Source organism: Schistocerca piceifrons, chromosome 3 (genome assembly GCF_021461385.2).
Source record: "Schistocerca piceifrons isolate TAMUIC-IGC-003096 chromosome 3, iqSchPice1.1, whole genome shotgun sequence".
NCBI lineage: Eukaryota > Metazoa > Arthropoda > Insecta > Orthoptera > Acrididae > Schistocerca > Schistocerca piceifrons.
Window position 1 is genome coordinate 280,072,092 of NC_060140.1, and position 21,226 is coordinate 280,093,317.

The 21,226-nt window shown below is 45.2% G+C and overlaps 1 protein-coding gene across 1 annotated transcript in view; it reads left to right on the top strand.

Moving 5' to 3' along the window:
- Positions 1-21,226, top strand: part of LOC124788040 (probable cytochrome P450 6a13) — a 102,819-nt gene that overhangs the window by 58,756 nt on the left and 22,837 nt on the right. The window lies entirely within an intron of this gene.

Sequence of the window (21,226 nt, forward strand, 5' to 3'; positions counted from 1 at the left end):
TAGTAGGGCCTAGTCAACTCCAAAATAAAATCACCAGAAGCAATCACGCTACTTCGAGCGTCATCCAACATCAGAAACGTTAGTTTCTTTGCAACAGATCGATTGTCTGCGATGCAGAATGTTTGCTAATCAAAGAGCACATTGTACATGGCTCCACATCTGACTTCAGCTTTCATACTAACACTCATGCTGCTGCTAACAACGCTCATATAAGACTGATGTGAATTGTAGATGGAAAGGTGGATACATCTAGATTCTGTGCAGGAGTGGACCAATAGGAGCTTCCTATTGGCTTGTAAAAGCAGTAGGATGCATTTTCCCCACCGTCACATATGAATTCCTGGGCTTTGACAAAAAAGGACAATATTGTAGGAAAGACATACATTTAAGTTCCATCCTACAAATTCGGCTTACATGTGTTTAATACTTATGTAGGTCATAGAAGCCGATCCTGATGATGTGTGTATGTGTATGGACACACAATGTCATCTAATTCGATTACTACAAGCACAACAGAAGCTGTGAGTTGTGACTATGCATGTCTGAATGGTAACAACATCAATTTTCACAATATGCACGCTGTGTTCTGTACCATTTACCTGCATGCGTTGGTATAAATTATAATCCAGACTCCAACAGAAGTGAACAGGAGAACAGGCAGTAGTTACCGTGTTACCGCGTTCAAACTACACGTAGTGTATGTTTAAAGAAAGAGCTTCTTTTGTTACCGTGTTACCGCGTTCAAACTACACGTAGTGTATGTTTAAAGAAAGAGCTTCTTTTGCAAACTGTGTCTTGCTGCTAATAACTAAAAAGTTAATTTGTTAAGCTACAGTTCAACTGCTGGCACACAGGTTCATTGGTAACAAGCACAACTGGGATCACATTTTACATAGGAACCCTTGTCTGGAAACATAAGCCAACTACACTATAGGGCGTCAAAGTTACAGGGGCTGACGCCTATAAATGTACGTATACACAGTGTGATTCCTTGATGATGTATGTTACAGACTTGCTAGGATGATAGAGAAGGATGAATGTATCAGCTTGAGGTAAGAGTTCCTGTATCAGAAAACGAACGAGTCGAAAGTTCTAAGCGAAAACCGTTTTTAAAGCACTGACAGTGTGATACATGTACTGCTACTGCCGGTGCTAAGATTGTCCGGTAGGCAACTTTCAGACGTGATAATATGGAACAAAACAAGAAAAAACGCCCAGTAAACGTGGGTTCTAAAATGCATACCTTAAGAGCTATAAGCACTTGTTCATCGTCGCTACTGTGAAACACATCTTGACCAATTGATTACTTTTTTATGGGGAATCCGAATCTGCAATAAAAAATGGGTGTTTCCATTTAAGATTTAAAAGTTGCCCCTCAGCCCAACCACGGAGACGGGGGGCTGGAGGTCACGTGTAGTATCATTTGAGATTACGAACTTGTCTTAGCCACTATTTTTACCCGATGAGTAGTTTTCGAGATAATCTCAGCCGAAACTTCAGATCGACCACCCTGTAGATGTATTTACCGGTGGCGGTGCCTGTAACTTTGACTCACGGTAGCGTCATTGGATGACGTTTCTGGACTTGACTTCTTACGTACAACTTGAAATACTAAGTCCCCTCTACAAACTCTAGATGTGTTTAACATGAATTGCGAAACACCCTGTATATACATTTATTTACAAAAATTGTGTTGAAGCACAGGATTTCATAAACAGCTGTCTTCCATAAGCCTTTAAAATCAACCTGTATTGCAGAGAGTCCAACACGTGTGAACACATGCATTGGAATACCGTTCGTAAACTCAGCCCCTACGAACTTGATAGATTTAACACTTACACACTTAGGTACACGGAGGTTACAGGCACTGATGCTCTTGCTCTATATTTACGCAGTTGTGCAAGTACATAGTTGTGTGGATTCATAGTACATTCCTGTTAACTTATAGACGCCAGAGGCGCAATCTATCTGTTGCAATTGATAATGCATAATATGGGTCTTTACGTTTAGAATGAATGGATATATTTACGCATATGCCAATTTTTTTCTTAGTCAGTACGTCTAAGTTTTGGTCTTTCCTACCAATTTACGACTTGGCAACCTAAAAGTCGCCAATTTGACCAATTCCCAGATGTGGCACCACTCAACTAACATCTTTTACGAGCTATAGTATGACGTCTTTATTTTTTACACTGTCGAAATACTTACCACAGAGTACGTACGATGTATGTGTGGTGTATACGTGGCGCATTTGTGACGCAGTTTTAGTGTAAATGTGGTATAACTGCAGTACCGTGACTCCAGTTCACCAATTATGCAGCCAATTTACCAATTTTTGGATTTGATGTCCTACCAAACTCTAAACTTTTTTATCAATTTGTCTATTGTACAGCCAATACTACCAATTTCTGGATTGAGTGCCACGCAACTAACATTTTGCAGACTAAGGCTATGATGTCACTATTTTATACTGTCAAAGTATCATACCCCCCAACCGCCCCCATCCCCCATCGCCATTATTTTACTCTGCTTCTCACTACAGCGCTTGATCCCCTCACTATAGAGCTGAAGTCTCAAATGGAGAGCAACAGTACATGACTGACAAATAATACGGGCACTTTTGAGCACTAAATTAATTATGAACAGTGGTATCACATTATACCAATGTGTGTGTGTTGTATGTGAGACATCGATGTTACACCGACATGACACTTGCGTGATGTCAGATCGTTCAGATACTTTTCAGCAAGAAATTGATTTGTTATAACAAATATCTGAGCATTGAGAAATTATATACATTGACCTGATGTAATGTTGGTGTGTATCTCGCTTGTGAGGTACCAACATTACACTGATGTGTCATATGTGTGTAACACAAGTGTGGCATCATCAGATATTTGAATACTTTTTGCCAAAAAATTGGTATAACAAATATCCAAGCACTGAGCTAGAAGGAGAGCATGTTGCACGAAAGCAGTGGGAGCCTGTTCATCTTCATAGGACGCACATCATTTGGATTGAAGTGCTTGAAGGGCGACTGGCTCTCAGCATGATGCCGTCTAGAGACGCGGGAGTTACTAGTCTCCTACCGGGCGCCTCCCCAGGTGGCGGATAGGGGGATGCTCACCAAATTTGGTGCGTACCGGGGAAATAAAAAAACCCAGGATGGACCAAAACTAGGGCACGACGGCTCCACACGTCAGTGGCGGTACCCAACAGTGTCTGACTCACATGTCAGTGGCGGTACCCAACAGTGTCTGACTCACATGTCAGTGGCGGCTGAGTCATGTTTCAACGCTCCGAAACCTCGATCCTAATAACTGGCTCATGCCAGGCAAAACTATGAATTACAAGTAAAATCATGGTTCGTGTACGTAATAACAAAATTACCCCAGGTGGTAAAATCCAGCCGCCTAGTGAAAAGGTGGAAACGGGTCGTTCGGATTCCGGGGGGACCGGGAGTGAGTCGGAGCACTCTGGAAAACTTCCCAAAAACAAATATTACATTGGAACAATAAGTATACAGACACTGATACAACCAGGAAAATTACATATAGTAGCAGAAGAATTAGACTGAAAATCCAGATCATAGCAGTACAAGAGACAAGGTTTCCGGATGATCAAATCACTGAATACAATGTCTTAGAATCTTCAAAAGTGGAACTGATACGAAAATTGGCAGAGGGGCAAACATGCTCGATATGGCCTTTATTTTTGAATAATCCGCTGTTAAATCTATAAAGTCTGTAAGAACTATTAACAAAAGACTAATGTTTCTTAGGTTTAAAAATAAGAATGAAAACTACACTCTCATTAATGTTCATGCACCTTGCAACATTGAAAATAGGAAGAACCAATAAGATGTAGATAAATTCTGTGAACGATTAGAACTTGAAATCTGTAAAATACCAAGAAATGACATCAATATACTTCTTGGAGATTTCAACGCACAGATTGTCAAAGAAAACAAAATTAGGAAGACAGTTGGCCTATACCCAGCACACAGAATGACCAACAAAAACGGTATGAGACTAATCCAATTCTGCCAACAGTTCAACATGAACATCAGCTAAACTTCCTTCAATAAGAGACCTAGTAAACAGGAAACGTAGAGATCCCCTATAAGCCAACTTGGAGAATTTCAGATAGACCATGTAACCATCTCTTATGACTTTCAAAAAGAGATAAGAGATATTCACGTTAAGAAACAAACAAATTTCGACTCTGATCACTACACACGAGGGTTCGAGTACAGTTCACCCCAAGACGAAAAACACCACGAACACCACCGGTAGTTCCAAAATTAAATCTACAAAAACTAACAGAATCAGAAACAATAGAAAAATGGGAAAATTCTTCTGCAAGCAACTGGGAAAAATTCAAGACAAAAATCACGGAAATAGCCAAGGAACAAATACCGTTACAAAACAAACCCAAACATCCATGATGGAATATAGAATGTGAAAATGCAGTTGAACTACGCAAAAAAGCCTTCGCAAGATACAGCTCCAATAAGAATGAGGAGAATCACCAAAACTTTCTAGAAACACGACAGGTTTAGAATAAAATTATCGCACACGCGAAGGGAAAATATGTAATCCAGCAACTAGAATCAATAGAAACAGATTTTAAAAATTACAGTACACATAGATGCTACTAGACATTCGCAAACCAAATTAAAGGGTATAACCCTCAATATCTTTGCTTCCGAAAACCAGATGGAAATTTAGCACTAAGCGATGAAGAAAACTGTGAAGTACTAGCCGAATATTTTGAAAAACTACTAAACTGTCCAGAACCAACAGAAACCCTCCCAATATCCAACACCAAAGCCCCTCAACAAAAAGATTCTACACCGCTAACAGAAGAAGAAATTATCAAACACATAAACAAACTCAAAAATAACAAAGCCTCTGGGGAGGATGGAATTGTAGCCGAATTTCTCAAAAGTCTAGGGCCTAATTCAAGAAAGGAGCTAGTAAGAATTATTCACAATATCTCGGTCACCGAAGAAATCCCAGAAAATTGGAAGTGTGCCTTAATACACCCACTTCATAATGATTCAAATGGCTCTAAGCACTATGGGACTTAACATCTGAGGTCATCAGTCCCCTAGACTTAGAACTACTTAAACCTAACTAACCTAAAGACCGCACACACATCCTTGCCCGAGCCAGGATTCGAACCTACGACCGTAGCAGCAGGGCGGTTCTGGACTGAAGCGCCTAGAACCGCTCGGCCACAGCGGCTGGCCACATTACATAAAAAAAGGGGACAAACATGATATGAATAATTACAGACTAATTTCTCTACTCCCTGTCACATATACGAAAGATATTATCAGCTTGTATTCTTGAAAGAGCGCAACAACTGTTAGAACCTAAAATCTCAGCTTGCCAAGCTGGTTTCAGGCCAAACAGATCGTGCCCAGAGAAAATTTTGAACCTAAAATTAATCAGAAGAATAAAGAAGATGAGAGGCAAGCTTACAGTATAGGTCTTTGTCGACTTCAGAAAAGCCTATGTCTCTATCCACAGGCTCACACTATTTAAGATTCTTGAAGAAAAAGGATTGGATCTGAAAATATAGAAAATCATTCAGCAAACATTAAGAAATAGAACACCCAAAGTGAAGTATATGGGAAAACTTTGCAAACCATTAGAGATAAAAACTGGGGTTAGACAAGGTCATGGGTTATCGCCTTTGTTGTTCAATGTAGTTCTAGATAGCCATGGAAGAATGGGAAAAGAAACGTGAAGAAGAAAATTGCTGGAAACCAATTTCATTAGGAACAAAGAAAAACCTACGAATCCCCTAATTAGCTTTTGAGGACAATCTCACAATAATGGCAGATTCTTGTGAGATGGCTATAAAACAGCTAGAAACTCTGAAAGAATGCGCAGAGAAAGTCGGCCTGCAGATATCATTTGAAAAGACAGTGTTTACAGCAACAAATTTAGAAATTTTGAAATTACAAACCAAATATGGATATATTAAGAGTATCACACTTTAAATATCTAGGAGAAATTACCTCGCAAAAATATGCACAACAAGAAAGAATACAAAAAGCTCGTAAGGGTTTAGGATTAGTGCAAAACCTCTATAATGAAAAATGCTTATCTTTAAATGCCAAAATTACACATTACAAAACAGTAATTATATCATGAATGTTATATGCCAGCGAAACCTTGGCACTAAACAGGAAAACTGATATAGAAAATCTAAAGAAAGAAGAAAGAAAAATAATTACGAAAATTTTAGGACCAAGATGGAACGAGAATGGATACAGATTACAGAAAACGTCCAAAATTGAAGAATATTCTAACATAGAGACACACACGAGGAAAAGACGCCTCAAATTCTATGGCCACATAATGAGGCTTCCCGAACAGACTAACAAAAAGAGTACTAAAATACGTAGATTCCCTCGCTAATGGAGGAGAATGGATCCAAAATGTTAAAGACTTGGAAGTAGCCAAAATCACCAAAGAAGAAATAGACCTAAGGAACAATTTTAGAAAAAAGTAGAAAAATGGGAGGTTAAACCAGAGGCAAAAACTCGAAGAACCGGAACAAAGTGGAGCGAAGGAAGAAGAGCCAAATTCTCGCAAACAATGAAAAACTGGTGGGCAAATAAAAAGAACCAGAAGAACAAGAAGAACGGAAAATGAACCATCTTTACTTAGCGTCTTCCACTCTGGGAGCTTTGCGACTAATAATAATAATTACTAATAGCATTTATTAACACTGATGATACACAGTTTTGCTAAATTTTAATATGTTTGATGTTTGGCACTTGATGTCCTATACCTAATAAAATGAAACTATATAACTTTCCTGTCTCTTGGCAGTTTACGATTTAGCCACGAATACTGAAAGTATTATGCAGACACTCGGAGTAACTATTCCTACTGGTTCGTAAATAGCGACTGCTAAGTCGGAACTGTAGTCTTCTGAACTGATCTGCCAGAATTCGTGGTACTGTGTAACTGCAAGAACTGAATGAGTGACAGTGGCGCCTCGCCTTTTGTTCCTGTTGGCTCGATTCACGCCAATGCGAGGCGGAAGCAAAGTAGTTCACGGATTACGACGCTCTCTCTGGCGGCTGGCAAAATTATCAGCGGATGAATTTGACACGCTGGTGGCCTTGGGGCGGAAACAGAGTGTAGTCCTCATTAGTGAGTACAGTCTGGAGGCGGCTGCTTGGGACTGAGAAGGTACCTGGTCTATGGCTGTGTCCGTACGTTGGTGGCCTCTTGTGGTATTTCTGTTTATCTCTGAGCTCTGTACTCGACAAAAGCAAATACAGGAGCGTTTGGAATTGTTGAAATCAAATTTCAGATTTTCTGAAGATGAAAGAAAAGAACTTTTTCAGTGACATAGTAACCATTAATGAGGTGCGGGTTCATTACTACAGATCACAGACTAAGCGATAAAGCCCGCACTGCCGATTTATTACAAGTAGGGTTGCGCTACACCCAAGCTGCAGAAATGACATAGTAAATGGTAGAATTACCTGTGCTTTTGGCAGGGAAAGAAACATAAATGAATGTGTGAGAGAGAAACTTGGAGCCAACGACTTCTCTTAGTTTGCTTGATGTTTGTTTGTTCTGCACATAATAAATTGGAACCACAACTCGTTCAGTGTTACTCCTCTGTGTATTTTATAGCCCAGAAAAAAAGTTCTATTTTATAAGTAATAAAAATTAGTTGATCACGTAACTTCTATGCTTTTATGTAACCTAAGCAATTACTTTTTAAGCTAGTACAGTTGAAATACCGAAAAAAGTAAGTAATTATTGTTGTTGTTATATACTCAGTAGTACGTTCATGATCGCAGGCAAGAGTTTCCTGTTGTTACTGATAAGTGTGAAAGTTGTTTATGGATAACAGAAACTTGTTTCATATAAGCTACGCGAAGTATTGAAGCAATGATTGATATGTTTTTGTTTTGCTTCTTGTTAATAATAGATTTTCTCAGAACATTGCGTTTTATAGCGCTATATGATAAATCTTTAGTGATTTTTTTGTTTTTACTCGTTTTTACTGCAACATTACTATTTCGTGTTAGAATTACGAATAAAGCCAGAATATAAACATTGAAAATTTCAATTTTGTTATAAATACCGTTTATTCTTAAGTAACAAACACGAGGAATGTAGAACAAAAATGTTTCGTAGGTTAGGTGGCTCTGTTTCGTAGGTTAAGTGGCTTTTTATATTTGTACTTGCTCAATTTCTAGACGATTCACCACTTCCGTTTTCTAGGGGAATGTAGTGAAAGACTGATTGCATTAAAAAAAACATCCGATAGGTACGCAACACACCTAATAGGTAACAGTTATGATCTTAACTGACCAAGGCTGCAAGGGAAAATACTAAAGTCTAAGTTTATTTACGATAGTCTACACTAGCCTACCGTAGTTTTACAAGCCCACTTACAAGCCTAAAAGTCAAAGAATAGTAATAGCTTATGTGAGAAATTAAATCTGACATCCTAAGGTAGAGAAAAGCAATAATTTTGCATGAGGATAATTACCAGCATCATACAGCAGAAAACGATGCAGTGCATTCAGAATATTGGTTTAAAGCTGATGAAGCGCTCACCGTTCAGTACCGATCTAGCTTCAAGTGATTTTCACTTCTTTACTCCAAGGAAGGAGCACCTACGTAAATCCGTTTTTTAATCGTTGCTTAGTTACAAAATCCTCTGTGGTTTCCGATATCATAGGTAGTCGCCTGGCAATGGATACTCTGGGTATTTATTTAGTAGTAATCTTGTACGGCTCACAGTTGTAGGGATGACAGCAAAAGCTACCCTCCCGGCCGAAGTGGCCGTGCGGTTAAAGGCGCTGCAGTCTGGAACCGCAAGACCGCTACGGTCGCAGGTTCGAATCCTGCCTCGGGCATGGATGTTTGTGATGTCCTTAGGTTAGTTAGGTTTAACTAGTTCTAAGTTCTAGGGGACTAATGACCTCAGCAGTTGAGTCCCATAGTGCTCAGAGCCATTTGAAAGCTACCCTCCAGATGTTCATACGCTTAATGTGCCAACTCGCCGCTGCCAAAAACTCTCGCGCAAGACTTTTCGCTAACGGGAAGACCGCTGCAATATTCTGGAGTCTAGTGAATGTATAGTTGTTTTCTGTTCCAACCAGTAGAAGCTTCTCTCGTTTTGCGGCCGAACGAATTGCGCGACATCTTTTTCCCGGTTGAATGATGATACTGTATATCGCCCGGATTTGCGCAATCGGAAAGTGCAGCTGCTTCTATATGTCCGCCTTTTGCTATCATTAGAGTGCCGCCTGACTGTTAAAACTGCTGATTCATTCATGCTTCACTTTATGTTGTACCTACTTTACAATAATATGACTCTGGACCTCAGACTAGAGTCATTTCAAAAGTTCAGCACACTGTAAGATAGAGTTTAAGAAAATAATTTGTTTCATAAAGCACTTTTGCAGCCTTTCAATATAATCTTCATTCTTGCTTATGGGAGCTTCCCAGCACATTAACAACTTCGTATTCCCGATAAGGCACCTTCATTGTTCAGCTGTTTAATTATATTCGCGTTCATCAGTTGCAACAAACGTTTTCCACGGAGTTCTTCCTTCGGTTTGGGAAACAAATGAAAGTCAGGCGGCCTCATATAAGGAATGTACACTGGCAAATCTCCCGAGTTCGAGTCTCGGTCCGGCGCAAAGTTTTAATCTGCCAGGAAGTTTCATATCAGCGCACACTCCGCTGCAGAGTGAAAATCTCTATCTGGAATGTACACTGAAGTGACAGAATTCATGGGGTAGCGATATGCATATACGGTGGTCCATAGATAGTGACGGGCCAAATATCTCACGAAATAACCATCAAACGAAAAAACTACAAAGAACGAAGCTCGCCTAGCTTGAAGGGGGAAACCAGATGGCGCTATGGTTCGCCCGCTAGATGGCGCTCTCATAGGTCAAACGGATATCAACTGCGTTTTTTTTAAATAGGAACCCCCGTTTTTATTACATATTCGTGTAGTACGTAAAGAAATATGAATGTTTTAGTTGGACCACTTTTTTCGCTTTGTGATAGATGGCGCTGTAATAGTCACAAACGTGGAAGTACGTGGTAACACGTAACATTCCGCCAGTGCGGACGGTATTTGCTTTGTGATACATTACCCGTGGTAAAATGGACCGTTTACCAATTGCGGAAAATGTCGATATCGTGTTGATGTATGGCTATTGTGATAAAAATGCCCAACAGGCGTGTGCTATGTATGCTGCTCGGTATCCTGGACGACATCATCCAAGTGTCCGGACCGTTCGCCAGATAGTTACGAAATAAAATGTGTGTGAAATCTTATGGGAATTAACCGCTATGGTCATCAGTCCCTAAGCTTACACACTACTTAACCTAAAGTATCCTAAGGACAAACTCTCTCTCTCTCTCTCTCTCTCTCTCACACACACACACACACACACACACACACACACACCCATGCCCGAAGGAGGACTCGAACCTCCGCCGAGACCAGCCGCACAGTCCATGACTGCAGCGCCAAAGACCGCTCGGCTAATCCCGCGCGGCTGAGATAGTTAGGTTATTTAAGGATACAGGAAGTGTTCAGCGACATGTGAAACGTCAATCACGACCTGCAACAAATGATGATGCCCAAGTAGGTGTTTCAGCTGCTGTCGCGGCTAACCCGCACATCAGTAGCAGACAAATTGCGCGAGAATCGGGAATCTCAAAAACGGCGGTGTTGAGAATGCTACATCAACATCGAATGCACCCGTACCATATTTCTATGCACCAGGAATTGCATGGCGACAACTTTGAACGTCGTGTACAGTTCTGCCACTGGCACAAGAGAAATTACGGGACGATGAAAGTTTTTTGCGCGCGTTCTATTTAGCGACGAAGCGTCATTCACCAACAGCGGTAACGTAAACCGGCATAATATGCACTATCGGGCAACGGAAAATCCACGATGGCTGCGAGAAGTGGAACATCAGCGACCTTGGCGGTTTAATTTATGGTGCGGCATTATGGGAGGAAGGGTAATTGGCCGCCATTTCATCGATGGCAATCTAAATGGTGCAATGTATGCTGATTTCGTACGTAATGCTCTACCAACGTTACTACAAGATGTTTCACTGCATGACAGAATGACGATGTACTTCCAGCATGATGAATGTCCGGCACATAGCTCGCGAGCGGTTGAAGCGGTATTGAATAGCATATTTCATGACAGGTGGATTGGTCGTCGAAGCACCATACTATGGCGCGCACATTCACCGGATCTGACGTCCCCGGATTTCTTTCTGTGGGGAAAGTTGAAGGATATTTGCTATCGTGATCCACCGACAACGCCTGACAACATGCGTCAGCGCATTGTCAATGCATGTGCGAACATTACGGAAGGCGAACTACTCGCTGTTGAGAGCAATGTCGTTACACGTATTGCCAAATGCACTGAGGTTGACGGACATCATTTTGAGCATTTATTGCATTAATGTGGTATTTACAGGTAATCACGCTGTAACGTTCTCAGAAATGATAAGTTCACAAAGGTACATGAATCACATTGGAACAACCGAAATAAAATGTTCAAACGTACCTATGTTCTGTATTTTAATTTAAAAAACCCACCTGTTACCAACTGTTCGTCGAAAATTGTGAGCCATATGTTTGTAACTATTACAGCGCCATCTATCATAAAGCGAAGAAAGTGATCCAACTAAAACATTCACATTTCTTTACCTACTACACGAATATGCAATAAGAAACGGGAGTTCCTATTTGAAAAAATGCATTTGATATCCGTTTGACCTATGGCAGCGCCATCTAGCGGCACAACCATAGCGCCATCTGGTTTCCTTCTTCAAGCTAGACACATTTCGTTCTTTGTAGTTTTTTCGTTTGATGCTATTTCGTGAGGTATTCGGCCCTGTCACGATCAATGGACCACCCTGTATACAGATGGCGGTAGTATCGAGTACAGAACGTATAAAAAAACAGTACATCGACGGAGCTATCATTTGTAGTCAGGTGATGCATGTGAAAAAGGTGTCCCACATGATTGTTGCCGTACGACGGGATTTAACAGACTTTGATTGTGGAATGTTAGGATCTAGAGGGTTGGATCCCCTCCTTCGAAAGCGTCAGATTGCAAAGCCTGGGCTACTCTCAGGGTGGAATCTCCGTCTTCGAAGATTGTGTGTGTCTGTCAGTCGGTCGGTCTGTCTGTCTGCCTGCCCACCGCTTGCTGCTGTAGCTGTTCGTCCGTCCGCCTGCCTGCTCGCTGTCCATCCCCGCCGCCGCCGCCGCCGCCGCCGCTGCCTGCTGTCCGTCCGTCTGTCCGTCGCCGTTCGTCTGCTATGAGTACTCCCACCTCCAGTGTCATCTACACCTCCCCATCCCCCTCTCCCACAATCACTTCCTGGAGTGCCGCCCCTGGCCTCCCTCCTTACACCTCCCCTCCCCTTCCCCCACTTACCCATCCCCCTATCTCCTCCCCTGCTGTATACCAACACCTCTACACCCTTCCTCCATCCTCCACACCCTCAACAGCTCCCACTACTACCCCCGCCCTCACGTACGCCTCTGTTGCCGCCTCTGCTGCCGCCCCTCAGGTGGTCGGCTTCCCTTCTCTCACCCACCCCGTCGCTTCGTCATCTGCATCTCCCACACGCATCACGTCACGCTAAGCCATCGTCGCCGCCACTGAACCAGCTGCTTCTCCTGGCACCTCCACAACGCCACAGGGATCTACCACCCACCACCTCCCTCTCCTCCCCGTCCCTCTCCCCCCCTCCAAAAAACCCCAAAAGCGCGTCATTGCCGACTCTGCTCCCACTTCCCACAAAAAGTCAACACCACCTCCCCCTCCTCCTGTCGTCTCCATGGACACCACCCCTCCTCCAGCCACCCATACCCCGGCCAACACCCTCCACACCTTTGTCCTGTCAACTCCCAATCCTAAGTTCCTCGATGGTCGTACCCTCACCGTGGGGATACGAAAGTACTTACCTGGTGCTCCCATCCCCCAACTCATTCCCCGCAGGGACTCAGTCCTTATCGAGTCCCCGTCACCATCCTTTCACACAGACCTCCTGCAAAAACTCCCTTGAATTATGTTTGGCCCCCATGCCTCTCTGACACCCTTCCTTTCCGCTTCCACTGCTCATCAGCCCCAGCCTCCCCGTTGCCCCCCCACCTACACCACTGTGATCACCGAGCTCAGCCCGGTGATCATGGAGGGTGAAGTGTTGGCAGAACTGAACTCCCACTCGGACTTGGAAATCCGCTCTGCCCGCCATATCCACAATGCCTCTGGTCCCACCTACCTCGTGCGAGTATTCTCTGAGTCCGCCCCATCCATTGACCATCTCCTCACCCAGGGTGCCCTGATATACCACCGTCACCACCCTGTCGAATCCTCCAAATCCCCTCCCCGATCCTGCCATTGCCTGCGGTGCCTGATGTACAATGACCACCTGACTCCCAACTGCAAAAACCCGCCCAACTGTCCCCATTGCAAGGCCTCCCACTTTCTTAAGAACTGCCCCAACCTCGCTGCTCCTCCTTCCTGTAATACCTGCAATGGCCCCCATACCACCTACTCCCACAAGTGTAAAGCTAAACCCCCTCCAGCCACCCCTGAGCTTAGAGTCCCAGTTCGTCCCGTCGATCCCTCTGTCCCTCCCAACAATTCCCTCCGTCCACCCCCCATGGCCGAGGACATCATCCGGTTCCTTACCGTTGTACTCCAAAACATTCACCCTTTTCAGCACCCCTACACCTTCCAACAAATCTCCCTTACCGCTCGCTCCGTTTTCCACCTGAACACCTTCGCCACTTACTCCCACAACCAAGCCCAGTTCACCTTCACCCACCTCGACACCCTAGTTTAAGCCTCTTCCCTTCCCTCTCTTCCCCCCCTCCTTCCCGCCATGGCGCAGCACGAGTATCACATCCTCTTCCAGAACATTCGCTCCGTCCGCTCCAACAAATACCTCCTCATGCACACCCTCTCCCACCACCAGGTCGAGACCTTCCTCTTGAACGAAACCTTTCTCCAGCCCCACCATTATATCTGCACCTCTCCCTATATCCTCCACCACACTGACGCTCCTGGTCCTCGTGCGCAGGATGGAGTCGTGATTGGCCACCTTAAGCATATCCCCGTCTGGCCACAACCTCTCCTCAATGACCCCACTGAACACCTTATCCTTAGCATCCTCTTCCCCACCCTCACCATTACCTGTGCTACCATCTATGTCCGCTCCACTGCTCCTCTTCCTTATGACTTCATCTTGCACATTGACCGCACCTTTTCCACCTATGTGATTGTCGCCGACCTCAACATCCATAGCCGCACTCCTGCTGCCCTTCGGCGGTGGCATCAGTTCCTCTCCACGATCCAAGGTGACCTTGTTCCCCTTCCCCAGCACACCTGACCCGAAAGTGACACCACCACCGATGTTGTCATTGCCTCCGCCAACCTCCTTGGGCATATCGCTGTCGCCGTTCTCGACCCCAAGGGTAGCGATCACCTCCCTGTCCTTCTCACCATAACGTCTGCTAACCGACCTCCTCCGGCTCCGCACCCTGCACCCCCTCCCAAGGTCGTCCGGGACTATCACCGTGCCAACTGGGATGCCTACCGGGACTCGATCTCCACCCGGGTCGAAAGCGACCCTCTTACCTATCGCCATCCTGACGACATCATCCACACCTCGTCCTTCCTTCAGAAGGTAGTTACTGACGCCGTGGAGGCCCATGTTCCTCCTCTACTGAAACCATCCACCCACACTGTCCCACTCTCCCTCTGTGGGCTGTCCTCCTCCTCCGTGAATCCCGCCACCTCTATCGCTCCTTCCTGCACACTCGTGATAGGGATACACTCCAACGCCACCGGCAAATACAGCAACATATACGGAACCTTATTACAGCAACGAAACCCCGAGACTGGCGCCAGACCTGCACACAACTCAACGCCACCCTCCCTATCAACTCCTCCAAGTACTGGTCCGCCTTCCATCGCCTTACTGGTTTCCTTTCCACTCCCCACTACCCCCTTCTCCATAACGATCGCCCCCTTCCTGACAACCTCAGTAAGGCCAACCACTTCGCTTCCCACCTTTCTGAGGTCTTCTCCATCCCCGATGATGCCCTCTTTGATTATTCTCTTTTCCCCACAGCATGGAATGTGCCGATACCTAGGTCACTCCACTTGCTCCTAGTCTCCAATACTTGGGGCAGTTGCCCCCCTCCGACATAAACACTCCCATCACAGCACAAGACATTAAACTTATCCTCCAGTCTAAACGCAACATGGCCCTTGGTCACGACTGTGTCACCTAACGTCACCTTCGAGAAAGCCCCTATTCCTTCCTGACTGTCCTCGCCCATCTTTATAATGTCATCCTCTCTACTGGCTTCTACCCTGACCTGTGGAAGACCTCCCGCGTCCTCTTATTCCTCAAACCCAACAAACCCCCATCTGCCACCTCTTCCTATCATCCCATCTGCCTCACCTCTGTATTCAGTAAGGTCTTTGAATCCATCCTCTCCCACCATATCCATCAGCACCTTGCTCAAACCACCTCCTCCCCCTTACCCAGTGTGGCTTCTGACCCTCCTTCTCTGCTGAAGACCAACTCCTCAACCTCGTTCAACTTCTGTCCCTCCAGCTCAACTCCCGTCGATCCACTATTTTTGTTTCCCTTGACCTCCAAAATGCCTATGACCGTGTATGGCAACCTGGTCTCCTCTTTAAACTCCAAACCTGCACCCTGCCTATCAATTTTGTCTGTCTGGTCGCTTCCTTCCTCTCACACCATCCTTCCTATGTCACCCTCCATAACTCCAACTCCCGTATCTTTTATCCCACGGCTGGCGTCCCCCAGGGTTCTGTCCTCTCCCCTCTCCTTTATCTCTTGCATACGGATGATATGCCCAAGCCACCCCCACCAGTCCACCTTCTCCAGTAAGCTGATGACAACGCCTTCCTGGCTCTCTATCCTACCCTTCAACAGTCCCAACGTACCCTCCAAACCCACCTTAACCAGTTCACCACTTGGTGTAACCAGTGGTTCCTCCATCTCAACCCCTCCAAAACCCAGGCAATCATCATAGGCCGCACCACTCGCTCCTTTCGCCTCCATGATTTCTACCTCACTCTTTATGGTCGTCCCATCCAGCTCACCCCCACCCTGAAATACCTTGGCCTCACCCTCGACCGACACCTCACCTGGAACCCTGATCTCCAGACCATCCAGCAGAAAGCTCATTCCTGCCTCCGCCTTCTGAAACTCCTGTCTGGCCGGACATGGGGATTGCATCCTTCTACCATCCTCCACACCTACAAATCCCTCATCCGTCCTATCCTCTGTTATGCCAGCGTTGCCTGGATCTCCGCCCCCACGCGCCTTTACAAGGCCCTCCAAATCCTTGGACGCCATGCACTCCGCCTTGCCTTCCGTATCTGCCTTCCTTCCCCCACATGGCTCCTGTATGAACTGATCCCCTTCCCTCTCCTCGTCCTGTTCCTCCAACATCTTCGCATCCTTTACATTGTCCGTAGGCTTGATCCCCCCCACCCTCTGGTTTGCTCCTTCCTCTCCACCCCCCGTCCATTGTCGCGCCTCTATCGCTGTATCCCTCCCTCTCTCCACCTCCACACCCTCCATCTCCTTCATCAGGGCAATTTCCAATGCCTCCCCCTCCCGGATGACGAATTTCGCCTGACATCTACGCTTCCTTCCAACTATAACCTGGCATTGTTCCCCCCCCCCTTTTTCCTCTCCCCTCCTTCTCCCAGAGTAGATTTTCCTCCTTCCCCCCCCCCCCTCCTGAGACCCTGCAACCCATACTTGCCTCTTTCCTTCCCACATCCCTCCCTACCTGGCCCTCTTCAGCACGCCCCCCGCCCATCTCCCCCCTCTCTTCCCCCCCCTCCCTCCCTCCCTTCTTCTGGCAACCTGGCCCTCTTCAGCGCGCCCCCCGCCCATCTCCCCCCTCTCTACCCCTCCCTCCCTTCTTCCGGTCTCCCTCATCTCCTTGCGCCTGGAAGATCCTCCATTTTGATCATCGTCACTGTGCCACGTCAGTGTTCTGTGTAGTACTGTTTCTCCTGTGTGTCAAGAGGTGTGATTTTAATTGTGTACTGCCTTGAGGTTCGCCGTCAGTGTTTGTTATGTGCTACGCCATCCGTCGATACCTTTTATGCTCCAGTCAGCCTGTGCCTAGTGTTCTTTTAATTGTCGCAGTGTGTGGCTTTTTGTGTGTGCTACTTTTAAACAGTTTTTATCTCCATTTTACAGTCACCCCGTTTTTTGTCTATTGCCTTCCATGATGTTCCCCTTTTTTTATATCTATGTTCACCATATTCTCTCCTTTGTTATTTTTAAATGTCTTCTATTGTTTGTTCCATGTCTTTCGGCTGAAGAGCAGCGCATATGCTGCTGCCAGCCCGCCCCGATGGGGAATTGAAATACAATAAAGAAAAAAAAATGGAATGTTAGTTGGAGCTAGGCACACAGAACATTCCATTTCAAAAATCGTTAGAGAATTCGATATTCCGAGTTTCACAGCGTCAAGAGTGGGCCGAGAATAACAAATTTCAGACATTACCTCTCACCACGGACAACGCAGTGGCCGACGGCGTTCACTTAACGACCGAGAGCTGCGGCGGTAGCATAGCGTTGTCAGTGCAAACAGAGAAGCAACATTGCGTAAAATAATCGCAGAAATCAATGTGGGACGTACAGCGAAGGTGTGGCGGAATTGAGCGTTAATGGGCTATGGCAGCAGATGATCGATGCGAGTGCCTTTGCCAACAGCACGACATCACCTGCAGCGCTTCTCCTGGGCTCGTCGCCGTATCGGTTGAACTCTAGACGACTGGACTGGTCGGCTGAGCCCGGGATCAGCTTTGTAAGAGCTGATGGTAAGGATCGAGTGAGGCGCAGACGCACAAAGCCAGGAACCCAAGTTGTCAGCAAGGCACAGTGCAAGCTGGTGGTGGCTCCATAATGGTGCGGGCTTTGTTTGCACGGAATAGACTGGGTCCTCTGGTGCAACTGAACCGATCATTGACTAGAAATGGTTGTGTTTGGCTACATGGAAAACATCTGTAGCCATTCAACGATGAAATTTTTGTGGATGACAATGCGCCATGTCACCGGGCCACAATTGTTCGTGAATGGTTTGAAGAACATTCGGGACGATTCTAGAGAATGATTTGGTCACCTAGATCTCCTGACATAAATAAAATATCGTGTGACTAGGGCCTCCCGTCGGGTGGACCGTTTGCCGGGTGCAAGTCTTACGATTTGACGCCACTTCGGTGACTTGCGCGTCGATTGGGATGAAATTGTGATGATTAGGACAACACAACACCCAGTCCCTGGGCGAAGAAAATCTCCGAGCCAGCCAGGAATCGAACACGGGCCCTTAGGATTGACATTCTGTCGCGCTGACCACTCAGCTACCGGGGGCGGACATCCCCTGACATGAATCCCATCTAGCATTTATGAGACATAATCGAGAGGTCAGTTCGTGCACAAAATCCTGCACAGGCAACATTTCCGTAGTTATGATGGCTACAGAGCAGCATGGTTCAATGTTTCTGCAGGGTACTTGCAACGACTTGTTGAGACCGTGCCACGTTGGGTTGCTGCACTGCGCCGGACAAAAGGAGGTCCAGCACGATGTTAGGAGGTATCCCATAACTTTTGTAATCTCGAGATAGTGTCGTATACAGGCCGGCAGATCCTATTGCAAAGCTGTAGAAGTGAATGGGGATACGTATTAGGGGTGGAGCATCTTGGACAGTTTATGTATGAATATTGTAACAGTTCTCGAAAGAACAGGTACCATTGATGACCGTGCAGTTTCCCTGGAATAGAAATAATTAATTGCAGGGACTTATCCCTTGCACGCTCCCCGTGAGACCCACATTCCCAACTGTCCACAATCTACATACGTAATGTAACTAATAGATATTTGCCCATTCACTCATTACTCGCGCACACTAAGGTGACGATTCCCGTAAGAGTTCGGGCAACCTTTGCTCATTCGCACAGACGAAGGTTAATGGCTGGGTAGCTTTTAACTATATATGTGAAGATAGTAACTGTTCTCGAAAGAACAGGTACCATTGATGACCGTGCAGCTTCCCTAGAATAAATGATAATTAATTGAAACCCTCAGCTGTCCCCGTCGAGGTATATCAACAACACATGTCGGCAGCTGAAGGATTCAATTAATTATCATTTATCTTGAACAGTTGCTTAGTTATAAAGTCATCTGTGGTTTCTGTTATCTTAAGTAGATCGCCTTGTAGAAGTGGGTGGGGATACGTACTAGGGGTGGAGCGTCTTGAATACTTACTTTGTTATAAAGTCATCTGTGATTTCTGTTGTCTTAGGTAGATCGCCTTGCAATGTGTGATCTGGGTATTTAGTCCTAGCCTCCTACAGCTCTACGGTGTAGCGAGAACAACAAATGATGCTTTAAAAAGGTTTATATGGTTCATGTGCGAACCCACATCTGCCAAAAATCGTCTCGCAAGACTTTTCGCTATTGGTAAGATCGCTGCAGCATTCTGGAGTCTTCTGAATATGTAGCTGTCGCCTTTTACAACCTATCGAGGGCGTTCGTGTTTTGCGTTCTAAAGGCCACACGAATGGCGCGACATATTTTTCCAAGTTGAATGACGCTACATCGTTCGAATTTGCAGTGATCCAAAATTGCAGTTACTTCCGTATCTTGGCCTTCTCAATTAAGTCCCACTACTGTCATGAGAGTATCGCCTGATTGCTCTGCTTTATGTTGTACGTATTCTAGAAGTATCTGAATCGCGGATTCGATATTATCTTGATTGTACTGTAAGATAGAATTGAAGAAAATATTTTTTTTATAAAATACCTTTATAGGCCTTCAACATAATCTCCATTCTAGCTTATGAGAGCTTCTCAAAGTTTTATCAACTCCTATATTCCGTATAGGGCACCTTCATTCTTGAGCTGTCAGATTACTCAGGTCACCTCACTGGAAGTATCAACTGCTACAAAACTTTTTATATGGAGCTGCTCCTTTAATTTGAAAAAAAATCAAAGTCTGGTGGGTTCATATCAGGATGTATGGTGGGTGGGGAAGTGTTTCCCATCCATATTTGTCGACCTTTTCTCTCACTGGTAGGACAATATGCGGTCCTGCATTATTGTACAAAAGGACACCAGCTGCAAGCATATCAGGCCTACTTTGGTGAATTTTCGTGCACAGAACATTTTGTAGAAGCAGCTTGTAGTACGCGCCTCTTACAGACGCCCCCTAGGGCAGATTATTTGTAGCTTTGACTCTATTCGTGTCAAAGGCATAGAACATCATCGATTTCACCTTTGATTGTTGGAGGCGGGATTTTTTCGGTCGTGGGGAATCTAACTTTTCCATTTAAGAAACTTCAGTCCTGGCTCAAAATCTCGTATCCAGGTTTCATCAAGTGCAACAGTCCTTTGCAGAAACTGTTCTCCTTCTGGTCCATAATGTTTAAGCAATTCTTGTACGACCTGCTTTCTTCTCTTCACTCACATCATGCGGAACCCATCTGGCACCAACTTCTCTCATCTATAACTTTTCAGTTATCGTTATGTATGCTGAAGTAACAGACTTTCAGGCCTATATGCAACTTCCTCACATGTTTTTCGTCGAATCCTCTCTCAAAGTGTCATTAACAATAAGTTGAGAGGGGCAGTATGTTGCAGTTGATGATCTTCCACTTCTTGGGTCGTCCTCAGTGCTTACCCGACCTTCATGGAAACAGTCAGACCACTGTGATACACTTATTCCCACATACCTTTCTCAAAGCGGTGTAAATGTCCGTTGGGTTCTTTCCACGTGGGGATTCGATTTTGATGTAGGAACGATGGTTACCTTGTGTAATCCGATCTGTCTCGGTTTCAGCTTGCGTTTAAAAACTGAATCACCCGCGTCACGGCCACGCCAACCAGCAAACATATTTGTGACGATCACGCCTGACGTCTCGCTCACGACTGATATGAATTTCAACCTCATCGCACCACCGTAACATTCGCGCATGCTCAATACGCAGAACTCTTGTAATGACCCTTCTATGGTGCGACTCTAATATCAACTGGCAGCTCTGCTACGCCGTTTTAAATGAACCTGCTGGTAATGCATCTGATTATGGCCCTACCAAACTGCCATTTTTA